Source organism: Syngnathus typhle, linkage group LG16, assembly GCF_033458585.1.
Source record: "Syngnathus typhle isolate RoL2023-S1 ecotype Sweden linkage group LG16, RoL_Styp_1.0, whole genome shotgun sequence".
In the NCBI taxonomy this organism is placed as follows: domain Eukaryota; kingdom Metazoa; phylum Chordata; class Actinopteri; order Syngnathiformes; family Syngnathidae; genus Syngnathus; species Syngnathus typhle.
In genome coordinates this window covers 3392119-3407171 of record NC_083753.1, presented here as the reverse complement: position 1 = coordinate 3407171, position 15053 = coordinate 3392119, and positions in this window count along the sequence as shown.

Below are 15053 nucleotides of genomic sequence, written 5' to 3'. Positions count from 1 at the left end.
TACCTCTGTTTCCCTTCCATATCGATCCGTAGATCGCATTTACGACATTGTGTAGGATGGGACAAGCTAGGTTATTTATTATAATCCGTGCCAGCAAACTTGAAACTCCTACCGACTTCTGTTCGATGTGACCGTGGTGCGGGAGAGAGCCTCGTAGATGTCCAGGGTGACCTTTTTATAGACTTCTCTGGCCCTTCCCCTTTTCCGCTGGCCTCTATACTGTCCAGTTTCCCACGCTCATCCCCTATGGCCTCTATACTGTCCAGTTTCCCACGCTCATCTCCTACGGCCTCTATACTGTCCAGTTTCCCACGATCATCACCCTGTGGTTTTTCCGAGCAGCTATTTCCGTCCCACTCTCTTTCCACCAAAATTCTGCAGAAACCCTGACGAGCACCCTACTTCCTCTTTTCTCTACTTCCCCTTTTATAAAACCAATACTTCAAAGTTACATTTTACTCAACCATTAAATCAAAAATCAAAGCCCTTGAATTGATTTTTTTTTTCTTTTTAACATATTTTTACACACCACTTTGTGGTGGGCCTCTTTTCCTAATTGTGTAATAATATTGCTTTAAGCGGTTACAGAATATATTTCAGCCAAACAAGTAAAATAAAATACAATTAAAATAAAATTAAAAGAAAACAAGAACTCATCTGTTTTACCCTTTCCAACAATTTTTAACACACCCTTATTCCCATAAGGGTGGGCATCTTAGTCTAATTCTGTGATAATATTGCTTAAAGCGGTTACAGAATATATTTCAGCCAAGCAAGTAAAATAAAATACAAGAAAATAGAATAAAATAAAAACGACCTTTGTGCTCTCATGTGTGACCCATAATCCGACCCCGCTCAATTTTGGTCCCCTGCAACGGTATGGCTCCATCTATTGGAAAATTTTGAAATTTAAGCTTTGCCAATTCATTCACTAATTCCCAACTCAGCCTTTGCACCATCTGCTGTTAAAATTTGGAATTTCAGCCCCACCAATTTATTCCTGGGAGCAATCCATACTCACTTTTTGCACCATTTGTTCCCCCCCCGCACTCCATGTTACATGACACTAAATACGCACTAACATAAGCATAAAACTAATCTAGCTAGGTTATTTATTACTGGTTACATACATTCCAACATAATCATACGATCAAGATAGTTTGGAAAACCCTGACAATGATGGTCACTTGTAGGTTCATTGGGGGTGCAAGACAGCGATGAGGCCTGTTGTTTCTCAAAATGGTCTTTGTTAAAAAGGAACTGTCTCGGTAGATGTCTTCTTTTTGCTGAGTTATCAGCTGCGTCCTGTCTGACCCTGCTGTAACCTCTCTCCTGACCCAGACGTAACCTTTCTCTTCTGTGGTACATCATAAAAACAGCAAGGCCAAACAGCAAGCATATATTGCAGTAATATTGTGGTAAAGCATTGATTAGAGAACGCATGATAACATATATATATATACATTTTTCTAACAGTCAGGTAGCTGCAGATAGCAGCCACTAGATGGAGGCAGTTGAGAAGGAAATGAGCAGCCACCAAGAGGGAGTAATCAGAGGAGGAGGTGAGCAGCCACCAGGGGGAGGCAGCCGAGAAGAAGGAGAGGCGCCTTTACCCCCCACCTCCGCAGGCTCACCCACTAGCGCCGAACCCCCCTCCTTCCCAGGGGCGCCAGTACATCCCCTATTCAACCATTATTTGTTACCATCAACATCCTTACCATAGAGCGCCACGTCTCAATCTTCAGACGTCTCTGACAATCCTTCCTATCACGCAATGTAAAAGCGCGCTGCTTTACAGCAGTCAATTCCTCCAATCTGGTCACCAACTTAGCTTCAGGCTTTTGCTACGCCACCACATCGGTGTCTCGCTCTCCAGAGGAAAAGTGACCCGACCTCTGAGAGTCTTTTATGCACTCATGCATTTCGCGTCGAACTTCGAGGCGCTTCTTTGGCAGGAAATTCTCCACATGAATCGCCACAGCAGCATCAAATTGAGCCCGCACACACCTATTCGCCAACGGGAGTGCCTCCAGATCAAAACAATCATCCCCTAGATCAGTGGTCGGCAACCTTTTTTACTCAAAGAGCCATTTGGGACCGCCCCCCCAATGAAAAGAAAGCACCCGGAGCCACAACCCATTTTGACATTATTATATATATTATGCATGTATATATTATGCTATGTACAAAAAACTATTGCATTTATGAAAATGAAATCAACGAACTGCTGCAGAGAACACAGAATTTTATTTCTGCATGCAACAAAAATTTTACACTCGGTTGATGCTTAATTTCAAATAAAATACCCGGTGTCTATTTGAGTCCTCGTATTTAAGAAATAAAAATCCAAACTTACCCAACCCACTGAACAAAAAATGCAAACAGCCTGCAGTCACCTGTCCTCTTATTTATGAGATAAATATCCAAACTTATTTCAAATATTATCCACCAGCACTGAACGAACAATGCAAACCAAAAAAAAAGTGCAGTCTGCTTCTGTCCCATTGCGTGTACTGGAGTGTGCAGCCGCTTGTCCTCCTGAATTAAAAAAAGACTACTGTTAGAGTGGTGCTCACTCTAACTTATTTTGCAAGAACCACTCTGAGACAAGTTAGTCGTTTTAGACACCTGCAGGCGGAGAGTTCACTCGTCGCTGTGCTTACAGCGATGGTCGAATGAAGTCTGACTCTCGCTTCCCACAAGAGCATCTTTATTAAGAGAAAAAGTGTGGGGGTGACAGTGGACAGAATAGACAAGTTAAAGCCCTTGACCTCTAGATTAGCAGAGCAGGGGATGTTTTACGACATTGTGTAGGATGGGACAAGCTAGGTTATTTATTACTGGTTACACACCAACATAAGCATAAAACTAATCTACCTAGGTTATTTATTACCGGTTACATACATTCCAACATAATCATACGGTCAAGATAGTGTTGGAAAACCCTGACACGACTTCTTCACTTAATATATAGTTATCACGCTGGTAGTGTGCTGGAAAAAAGCCGGCTGCCAGACGTGAGGGACGCCAGGAATTCGAATGTCGCACATCGGCGGATGTGACGCATATTTTGGGCGGTAAAAAAATATTAAAAACGTTTAATTTTAATGTTACAAGTTTACCATAATCTTCAAATTCAGAATTATATTTTAAAATGAACAAACTAAACTAAAATTTAATTTTTATAAAATACTCATTTTCCAAAGTCACAGGGAGCCACAACAGAAGGATGAAAGAGCCACATGTGGCTCCGGAGCCATGGGTTGCCGACCTATGCCCTAGATCAGGGGTGTCCAAACTTTTTGCAAGGAGGGCCAGATTTGATAAAGTGAAGGGCCCGGGGGCCAATAGTTTTTTCGGACATTTTTTAACTACAAAAATGTCATGAAAATACACAGTTATAAAACAAATTTCACTGTCACAATTGTCAATTTCAAATGACAAAATAACCAAATATGAGTCACTCAGGCAGATGTGAACAACTCTAAAAACACAAATTCTGCCTTTCATTCATATCTGAAGAGTCCGATAACATTGGACAAACTGTATGAAATACCGTATTTTCCGCCCTATTAGGCGCACCGGGGTATAAGGCGCACCTTCAATGAACGGCCCATTTTAAAACTTTGTCCATATATAAGGCGCACCGGACTATAAGGCGCATAAAATAGAAGCTTTACTGCAACAAACTGAGGTTGACTAGGGTTGCGGTATGCACCCACTAGCCAATAACCAACGAGCCCTCTGTAAACAATCGCGTTTCTCAAACGATCTCCTATAAAAGGATTGGAACTGACTAAAGTTCAATCTAACGCATTGGTACTACTTACCTATGTTTCCCTTCCATATGGATCCGTAGATTTACTCGAAACATGAACAGAGCAGCCTACTTTGACATGAAATAGCCTCGCGCGTATAGCAGCTATCGTTATAGCATTAGCCATCCGCAAAAACCCATGACCCTCAGCTCGCAATCTCCCATGAGCCTCAGCAAAGTGTAAACAATCGCGTCTCTCAAACGAGCTCCTATAAAATGATCAGAACTGACTAAAGTTCGATCTAACGCATTGGTACTACTTACCTATGTTTCCCTTCCATATCGATCCGTAGATTTACTCGAAACATTAACAGAGCAGCCTATTTTGACATGAAATAGCCTCGCGCGGACTAAAAAATAGTCGATTTTCCCTGATATGTCTCCTTTAAATTACCGTTTTTTTCCGTGTATAGTGCGCCCCCATGTATAATACGCACCCTAAAAACGGCATGCTGATGCTGGAAAAAAGCCTGTACCCATGTATAATACGCACCCAATTTTTATGAATTTCTTTTTTTTTTTTTTTTTAAGTCCCAATGATCGTCACACACGCAGGGAGGCAATGGGTCCCATTTTTATAGTCTTTGGTATGGTCTTAACTAGGCTGGATGTAATTTTTTTTGTTGGCGTTGATTTCTCCGACTGCCCGTAAACGCACCACCGCGCTCCGTGCGCGCACGGGACAGCAAACGAGCAGGTGATCGAGCAAGCCTTGTCTGATACGAGAGCATTGCGGTCGCATGGAGCGTGTTTGAAGTGAACAGCAGAGAAAAAAGGAACAAGGCAAAGTGTTGTGAAATAAAATACTACCTGTAATACGGATTTAGGTAGAGAACTGAACTCTCGCTCTTTATATAGCTGACGTGTCTTGCGCATCCGTTCTGCGCATCTGTAATGGCGGCCTCCGTATGATATCCGGTTTGCGTGTGTGCGCGTGTGCGTGTGTGCGCGTGTGTGCGAGAGCGAGAGAGAGCGAGAGAGAGAGCGCGAGAGAGAACGCTCAACCGTAGCGCGCCGCCGACCGCCCAACTGCACCGGGCTGGTCGATTATTGTGACAGAGCCGTCGCTGAAATTTAGAAGATATTTTTAAAGTCCTGATGTACTTTCTAAAATTTAAGTGGACCTCAGAGCGCACTGCGCAGGGAGCTTAATTTGGTGCGGTCGCGCAACCGCAGCGCGCCGGGCGCTCACTGTCGCATTGCTTAAAGAGCGCCTTTGTGTTTTAGGATGAACAGCAGAGACCAAAGGAACAAGGCAAAGTGTTGTGAAATAAAATATTACCTGTAATACGCATTTTGTTATTTGCTGATTGAAACTGCTAATTAAACTGTGAATTGAAACTAATAGGAAGAAAACAACTGTCGCTCTTTATATAGCTGACGTGTCTTGCGCATCCGTTCTGTGCATTTTATTTCACAACACTTTGCCTTGTTCCTTTCTTCTCTGCTGTTCACTTCAAACACGCTCCATGCGACCGCAATGCTCTTGTATCAGACGCTTGCTCGATCACCTGCTCGTTTGCTGTCCCGTGCGCGCACGGAGCGCGGTGGTGCGTTTATGGGCAGTCGGAGAAATCAACGCCAACAAAAAAAATTACATCCAGCCTAGTTAAGACCATACCAAAGACTATAAAAATGGGACCCATTGCCTCCCTGCGTGTGTGACGATCATTGGGACTTAAAATAAATAAATAAATAAATAAAATAAAAAAATAAAAAAAAATTAAAAATTTTTTTGTACCCATGTATAATGCGCACCCCAGATTTTAGGACAATAAATTAGCTAAATTTCGCGCATTATACACGGAAAAAACAGTACGTTTTTTTCCGTGTATAATGCGCGAAACGGTACGTTTTTTTCCGTGTATAATGCGCGAAATTTAGCTAATTTATTGTCCTAAAATCTGGGGTGCGCATTATACATGGGTACAATTTTTTCTTAATTTTCTTTTTAAAATTTTCTTTTTTTCTTTTTTTTTTTTAAGAAAATCATGGTACAACAAAACCAACAACAGGACTGACCGACAAAGACATGGAACAAAAAGACAGGGTTACATTACCAAAGACAGGAACAGAAACCAAACAGACATCATGACAGTAACACATGCAATGATCCGACGGTGAGCGAGGGGCAGACAGGACTTAAATACAAAACACGTTACATTGATTGAGGTGACACAGGAAGGGAGGGGCGACGCGAACAGAAACTATGGCAACCTAGACACATAGCAAAACTGGGGACGAGACATGACAAATCTCCCTCGAAATAAAACTTGAAATCACCTTTCTTCTTGTTTGTTGTCAATCGCGCATCGCATTCAGCCATCCTGCCCAACACACTTAGTCAGTAAAATTCAAAATTGACGACACATCGTTTGATGCGATGGTGCAATCCTTGATGGTGTGTTATTGTCAAATATTGTTTGGTTTTTAATCTCCATCGCAAACCGGATATCATACAGAGGCCGCCATTACAGATGCGCAGAACGGATGCGCAAGACACGTCAGCTATATAAAGAAGGAGATTTGTTTTCTTCCTATTAGTTTCAATTCACAGTTTAATTAGCAGATTCAATCAGCAAATAACAAAATGCGTATTACAGGTAATATTTTATTTCACAACACTTCACAACAAGTTTTGGTTTCCAAGGGTGTTTTTATTCCTCTTCAACGTCTCTCCCATACAGAGCCGCCTTTTTCACGTCCGCACTGATCGCGGCGGTGCCTTTACGGGCAGTCGGAGAAATCAACGCCAACAAAAAAAATTACATCCAGCCTAGTTAAGACCATACCAAAGACTATAAAAATGGGACCCATTGCCTCCCTGCGTGTGTGACGATCATTGGGACTTAAAAAAAAAAAAAAAAAAAAATTGGGTGCGTATTATACATGGATGGGTACAGGCTTTTTTCCAGCATCAACATGCCATTTTTAGGGTGCGTATTATACATGGGGGCGCATTATGCACGGAAAAAAACGGTAGATTACCGCCCTTATCAGTTGGCTCGGTACCCCGTACTCCCGAAGCACCCCCCACAGAACCTCCCGAGGGACACAATTGAACGCCTTCTCCAAGTCCACAAAACACATGTGGACTGGTTGGGCGAACTCCCATGCACACTCGAGGATCCTGCTGAGGGTGAAGAGCTGGTCCACTGTTCCACGGCCAGGACGAAAGCCACACTGTTCCTCCTGAATCCGAGGTTTGACCTCCCGACGGACCCTCCTCTCCAGCACCCCTGAATAGACCTTACCAGGGAGGCTGAGGAGTGTAATTCCCCTGTAATTGGAACACACCCTCCGGTCCCTTTTCTTAAAGAGGGGAACCACCACCCCAATCTGCCAATCCAGAGGCACTGTCCCCGATGTCCACGCAATGTTGTAGAGACGTGTCAGCCATGACAGCCCCACAACATCCAGAGCCCTTAAGAAATCCGGGCGGATCTCATCCACCCCCGGGGCCCTGCCACCGAGGATTTTTTTAACTACCTCAGTGACTTCGACCCCAGAGATTGGAGAGTCCGCCTCAGAGTCCCCAGGCCCTGCTTCCGCAATGGAAGGCGTGTAGGTGGAATTGAGGAGGTCTTCGAAGTATTCTCCCCACCGACACACGACGTCCCGAGTCGAGGTCAGCAGCACGCCATCTCCACTGTAAACAGTGTTGACGTTGCACTGCTTCCCCCTCCTGAGACGCCGGATGGTGGACCAGAATTTCCTCGAAGCCGTCCGGAAGTCATTCTCCATGGCCTCGCCAAACTCCTCCCACGCCCGGGTTTTTGCCTCAGCAACCGCCGAAGCCGCGTTCCGCTTGGCCACCCGGTACCTGTCAACTGCCTCCGGAGTCCCGCAGGCCAAAACAGCCCGATAGGACTCCTTCTTCAGCTTGACAGCATCCCTTACCGCCGGTGTCCACCAGCGGGTTCGGAGATTGCCGCCACGACAGGCACCAATGACGGCCACAGCTCCGGTCGGCCGCCTCAACAATGGAGGCGCGGAACAAGGTCCACTCGGACTCAATGTCCCCCGCCTCCCCCGTGACGTGGGAAAAGCTCTGCCGGAGGTGGGAGTTAAAGCTCTTCCTGACAGGGGATTCCGCCAGACGTTCCCAGCAGACCCTCACAGAGCGTTTGGGTCTGCCAGGTCGGACCGGCATCTTCCCCCACCATCTGATCACCAGTGATCAGTTGACAGCTCCGCCCCTCTCTTCGCCCGAGTGTCCAAAACATGCGGCCGCAAATCCGATGACACGACTACAAAGTCGATCATCGAACTGCGGCCTAGGGTGTCCTGGTGCCAAGTGCTTCGTTCTAATCAACCATTAATCTGTCTAAAGTGTGGTTATTTTTGTAGCCCGTCCATAACCGGTTATTCCATAGACCTAATATATACGACAAAATTAAATCCATCAAATATGAAATATTAAACTCTCAACCAGCTGTAAGTTGTACAGGGTCCGGCAAAATGATCCAACACATTTATGGGTTTAAAAAAAGCACAAATAAAGTAAAAACACTATATATATATATATATATATATATATATATATATATATATATATATATATATATATATATATATATATATATATATATATATATATATACTATATATTAGGGGTGTAACGATTCATCGATACACATCGATTAATCGATATAATGCTCTACGATTTATTGGCATCGATGCTAAACGTAAACATCGATTTATATCGCCGTGTTTGACCTCGGACATTAGACGCGACTTTATTTTGAAATCCAGTTCATTGTTGCTTGCCTCCTCTTTCCGGGAGCAGCGCGCGGCGGCGTTGTGTTGTGAGCAGAGCAGGCACGTGAAAGGGGAGTCGACAACTAGTACGCGGCTCCTGGGCTGGTGCTATGGCTAGTGTCCAAAAAGACGAGGAAATTCCCTCCCCTTTAGGCTTCAAGTCATTCGTTTGGAAGCACTTTGGATTCCAAAGAAAAGATGGCTCAACCGACAAGACACGTGCAGTTTGTAAATCCTGCCATGCGGTGATCAAATATTCCGGGAGCACAAATCTCGCCGCACATTTAAAGAAAAAACACGACATCAAAGTTCAGTGTTAAAATAAGCACTTTGTATACTACAATACTCTTGTAGTTTCCTAAATAAAGAGTTTGCAGTACCTTGTTGATTTTGCGAATGCATTGTTATAAATCAGGATATTGTTCTATATTTTTTATTAAAAAAAAAAAAAATATCGATCGTAGAGCACTATATCGCGATATATCGTGAATGAATCGCAGCAGGCTTTAAGATATCGGCAAATATCGTATCGTAGTTCTTTGTATCGATATGATATCGTATCGTGACAAAACCCGCGATTTACACCCCTACCATATGTATATGCCATTTTGTTTACCGTTTTTTCCATGTATAATGCGCAAAATGTAACTAATTTATTGTCCTAAAATCTGCGGTGCGCATTATACATGAGTACAATTTATTTTTGTATATATATATTTTTTTATCCGGATATCATACAGAGGCCGCCATTACAGATGCGCTTTCTTCTCTGCTGTTCACTTCAAACACGCTCCATACGAACACAATGCTTTCGTATCAGACGCTTGCTCGATCACCTGGTCGTTTGCTGTCACAATGTACCCTACACAAATCCGAAACATTTCTTTCCTATTGAGTTTGCTAGCGCATGCGCAGTGATACTGACCGGCAGAATAACATCCGGTTGTTCCCAAAGATGATCTTTTTTCTGAAAAAATTTTACGTTTACGGATCTAAGTAGGAATCAAAATTTGGGTGCGCATGGGTACAGGCTTTTTTCCAGCATCAACATGCCATTTTTAGGGTGCGTATTATACATGGGGGCGCATTATACGTGAAAAAGAAGGTACCTTTTTTCCATGTATAATGCGCAAAATTAACTAATTTATTGTCTTAAAATCTGGGGTGCGCATTATACATGGGTACAATTTTTTTATTTTATTTTTTTATTTTTTGTAAGAAAATCATGGTTGTTAGGTCTAAATACCATCAGACATTTAACCACACGCTGGAAGGAAGAGGAGAAAAGAACCAGAACAGGTTTACTCGCGAGGAGAACGATAGAGAGAGGAAACTCGGTTACAATCTCCATCAATTCTGAGTTCTCCCTCCACGTGCTCCTCTATTTAATGTTTTGGTTTCCCTGGTTACAGAGGCGTTGCTACACTAAAGGGAGGGGAGATTGTGTCTGTAGCAACGCTGATTAGCAAAAGAATGTAGTGTGGTGTGAATTAGCACTTCATTGTCGGCCCGTGACCCCTGCAGAGTTTGCCCATCTGTTCTCCTCCAGTTGTTGGCCGAGTCGTCCGCGAGCGAGATCAGATAACTCCTGTGGAACAATGCAACTAAACCTTGGCTAGACTTTATCTACTTAGTAAATTAACACGCAATAAGAATGAGTGACTTGTCCTAAACACTTTAACAAACATTGAGTAAATATGGGATAACTTGTAACCATCTATGAACCAAACCTACAGTTAACTAAAAGGAATGAAGTTTCTTTCAACCAAATAAGAACATTTCGCCTATGCAAATAAGCTCTGCTCATTGTTAGTGAAGGCTTCTTACAGAAACAAAAACACACAGATAACATAAGGACAGGAAGGTTACATATGGCTGACAGAGATCAAAAGACTTCCCTGTCACTAAAGAGAAAGAACCTAGATGAAAAGGAAAGCCATAAACTCATAAATGACAAGGCTTTACTTAAATTATTCCAACAATGGTACAACAATTTTTGAAGAAAATCTTGTCACGGATGGAGTGTGGAAAGGAGCAGGGCGACCAAGTGCAGCTTGGACCAGGGTTCATTGGAGGAACTCAAAACACAGACTTGGTAAACTAACATAACTCTCTAACAAAACCAACAACAGGACTGACCGACAAAGACGTGGAACAAAAAGAAAGGGTGACATTACCAAAGGCAGGAACAGAAACCTGTGTTATTGTCAAATATTGTTTGATTTTTAATCTCCATCGCGGACTGGACGTCATACGGAGGCAGTATCACTGTGCATGCGCACTATGGATCCGATGCAAATAGTCCTCTTCTCTTCTTGACTGACAATGAATGTGATAGTTTAATACAATCAGCAAATAACAAAACGCGTATTACAGGTAATATTTTATTTCACAACACTTTGCCTTGTTCCTTTCGTCTCTGCTGTTCACTTCAAACACGCTCCATACGAACGCAATGCTCTCGTATCAGACGCTTGCTCAATCACCTGCTCGTTTGCTGTCACAATGTACACAAATCCGAAACATTTGTCAGGCTCCGAGTCACGACGAGGGGCAAGTTTTGGTTTCCAAGGGTGTTTTTATTCCTCTTCAACTTCTCTCCCATACAGTGCCGCCATTTTCACATGTCCGCACGTCACTTTCCTCCTTTCATTTTAACCCAGTGGTGTCCAAACTACGGCCCGCAGCAGTTTTTATTGGCCCGCAGCGAATTCTGAAAACATAATTGAATATGGCCCGCAGAAGAAGCTTGAGCTCAACTCTGTTGCACTTCTCAGTTTCAACACTAGATGAAGCCCGCCACACAAATGAAATCAAGCGAAGCGTTCGACGTTCCATCTGTTCCTGTCTTTGGTAATGTCACCCTGTCTTTTTGTTCCACGTCTTTGTCGGTCAGTCCTATTGTTGGTTTTGTTGTACCATGATTTTCTTAAAATAAAAAATAAAAAATTCTTTTTAAATAATTTAAAAAAAATTGTACCCATGTATAATGCGCACCCCAGATTTTAGGACAATAAATTAGTTAAAGTTTGCGCATTATACACGGAAAAAAACGGTATTTGAATTTTATTAAAGCTACAAATGTGTCAGATCATTTTGGCGGACCCTGTATAAATAAAGTTAAAGTCCCAATGAACGTCACACACATCTGGGTGTGGTGAAATATGTCCTCTGTATTTAACCCATCCCCGTGTGATTTTGATCCATCCCCTGGGGGAGAAGGGAGCAGTGACCACAACCTCCTAGTCTCAGGGCGGACACTCTACCACTAGGCCGCTGAGTTGGTTAAACAAAACGCATGGACGGAGATCACTTTTAGAGTAAAAACAACTCGGTAACTTCCCGTTAGGAGGCAGCAACGTGCATAAATCGAGTGAAACCTTAAACCAAAACAAGAAGAAGAAGTGTGCGGAGAAGTGTTTTTCTGCGTGTTTGTTGGAGGTGTTTAAGTAGGGTGACGAGATTTGGGTTTCTGAAAAAGAGGACACCTTTTTTGGGGGGGGGGGGCGTGGTCATTTTTTTATCTTCCTTTATCACAGGAGGAGGCGTCAGCCAATGGTGGAGAAGCCAACCGGCTGATGGGGAACAAGACAGAAATTGCAACCTAACTGCCGGGGTCACGGAAAGGCCAAGGCTCCTGTCGGCTTGCACCACATTAGCTGAACAGCGTTGCTACAATTGCGAACTCCCCTCCCTTTAGTGTAGCAGCGCCTTTGTAACCAGGGCAGCCTAAACAATAAAGAGGAGACGAAACAGAAAGAGCTTAGAATTGATAGAAAATGTAACTGAAATGCTCTCCATTAGTTCTCCTCACGAGTACTTTTACTGTTACAATTACTGGTTGTCTTCTCCTCTTTGTTTCAGTGTGTAAATAAATGTCTGATGGTGCTAAGACCTGACAGCTTCATGTTCGAAATGTGCGACTGACATGACATACATCAAGGAAAACCAATTTATAAAATTGTAGTCGTCTTTCTCATATTCATATTTCTTAATAATCCCAATGTCTACAACGGTTGGTGCCCGATGTCCATGGAGTTCATCTTTGTAGAAGTCGTTGGGGACACGCACAAAGAGGCCATGGATGATAAAAGAAGGACAACAATGGTTTGAAAATTAAAACAAGCTCCAGCGCTGCGTGGCAGAGGGGGCTATCAAAAGCCCACAAGAGAGTGATGTTTATTTTGTTTCCCCCTTGTGTTTTGCCAAGCAGGTTGTTTTGTTCTATTGAAATAGCCCCCATTTCTTAATGTTGTATGTATACCGTTTTTTTCCATGTATAATGCGCCCCCATGTATAATACGCACCCTAAAAATGGCATGTCGATGCTAGAAAAAAGCCTGTACCCATGTATAATACGCACCCAAATTTTGACTCTTACTTAAGTCCGTAAACGTAAAATTATTTCAGAAAAAAGATCATTTTTGGGAACAACCGGATGTTATTCTGCCGGTCAGTATCACTGCGCATGCGCTAGCAAACTCGATAGCGAAGAAATGTTTCGGATTTGTGTAGGATACATTGTGACAGCAAACGAGCAGGTGATCGAGCAAGCGTCTGATACGAGAGCATTGTGTTCGTATGGAGCGTGTTTGAAGTGAACAGCAGAGAAGAAAGCGCATCTGTAATGGCGACCTCCGTATCATATCCGGATTAAAAAAAATATTTAAAAAAAAAAGATTTTTTTTTTTTATACCCATGTATAATGCGCACCCCAGATTTTAGGACAATAAATTAGTTAGATTTTGCGCATTATACATGGAAAAAAACTGTATATTTTTTTATGTTTTAAATGTGGTATGATTAAAAACATTGCACATTCATGTTTGTGATGGTTGGACAATGTTCGAATTTTTTTTTTTATTTAGATTCAATTACATATACATTAATTTTAACACCAAAAGGTGTATTTATATCCACAGCCAACATACGTATGACTGTTACGGAAATCAATTTTTTTTTTTGAAAACTAAAAAAAAATCGACCCTGGAAGAACACCAAGTAGGGGTGTAAATCGCGGGTTTTGTCACGATACGATATCATATCGATACAAAGAACTACAATACGATATTTGCCGATATCTTAAAGCCTGCTGCGATTCATTCACAATACATCACGATATAGTAGGGGTGTAAATCGCGGGTTTTGTCACGATACAATATCATATCGATACAAAGAACTACGATACGATATTTGCCGATATCTTAAAGCCTGCTGCGATTCATTCACGATATATCGCGATATAGTGCTCTACGATCGATATATACATATTTTTTTTAAATAAAAAATATAGAACAATATCCTGATTTATAACAATTCATACGCAAAATCAACAAGGTACTGCAAACTCCTTATTTAGGAAATTACAAGAGTATTGTAGTATACAAAGTGCTTATTTTAACACTGAACTTTGATGTCGTGTTTTTTCTTTAAATGTGCGGCGAGATTTGTCCTCCCTGAATATTTGATCACCGCATGGCAGGATTTACAAACTGCACGTGTCTTGTTCGTTGAGCCATCTTTTCTTTGGAATCCAAAGTGCTTCCAAACGAATGACTTGAAGCCTAAAGGGGAGCAAATTTCCTCGTCTTTTTGGACACTAGCCATAGCACCAGCCCAGGAGCCGCATACTAGTTGTCGACTCCCCTTTCACGTGCCTGCTCTGCTCACAACACAACGCCGCCGCGCGCTGCTCCCGGAAAGAGGAAGCAAGCAACAATGAACTGGATTTCAAAATAAAGTCGCGTCTAATGTCCGAGGTCAAACACGGCGATATAAATCGATGTTTACGTTTAGCATCGATGCCAATAAATCGTAGAGCATTATATTGATTAATCGATGTGTATCGATGAATCGTTACACCCCTAACACCAAGGTAAGGATCACAATTCAAATGCATTTTCACAACATCCTGGACCTACACAAAGGTAAGATTAAAGGTATTAAAGAGAACCTTATTTAATGTTGAATAGATGGCAAGACGTTCAAATTATCACTAATAGCTATTAGCAATAATAGTGAAGGAATGGGGTCGAAATACAAAAAGTCCTGCCTAGCTACAAAAACAGATATGCTCAAACCTCATTGAATAAAGTACATAAGCAGACAAGTATAGTCACATATTAAATCAATAAAAGAAACATTTTAAGCATATAATTTTACCTACACACCAAATCAATAAAGCAGACATAGCTAGACCTTTTTGATAGGTGGTAATGACAAAGGTTTTTCAGTTATGATCATGGCCGTGGAACAGTGGACCAGCTCTTCACCCTCAGCAGGATCCTCGAGGGTGCATGGGAGTTCGCCCAACCAGTCCACATGTGTTTTGTGGACTTGGAGAAGGCGTTCGAGCGTGTCCCTCGGGAGGTCCTGTGGGGGGTGCTTCGGGAGTACGGGGTACCGAGCCAACTGATAAGGGCGGTTCGGTCCCTGTATCACCAATGCCAGAGTTTGGTCCGCATTTCCGGCAGTA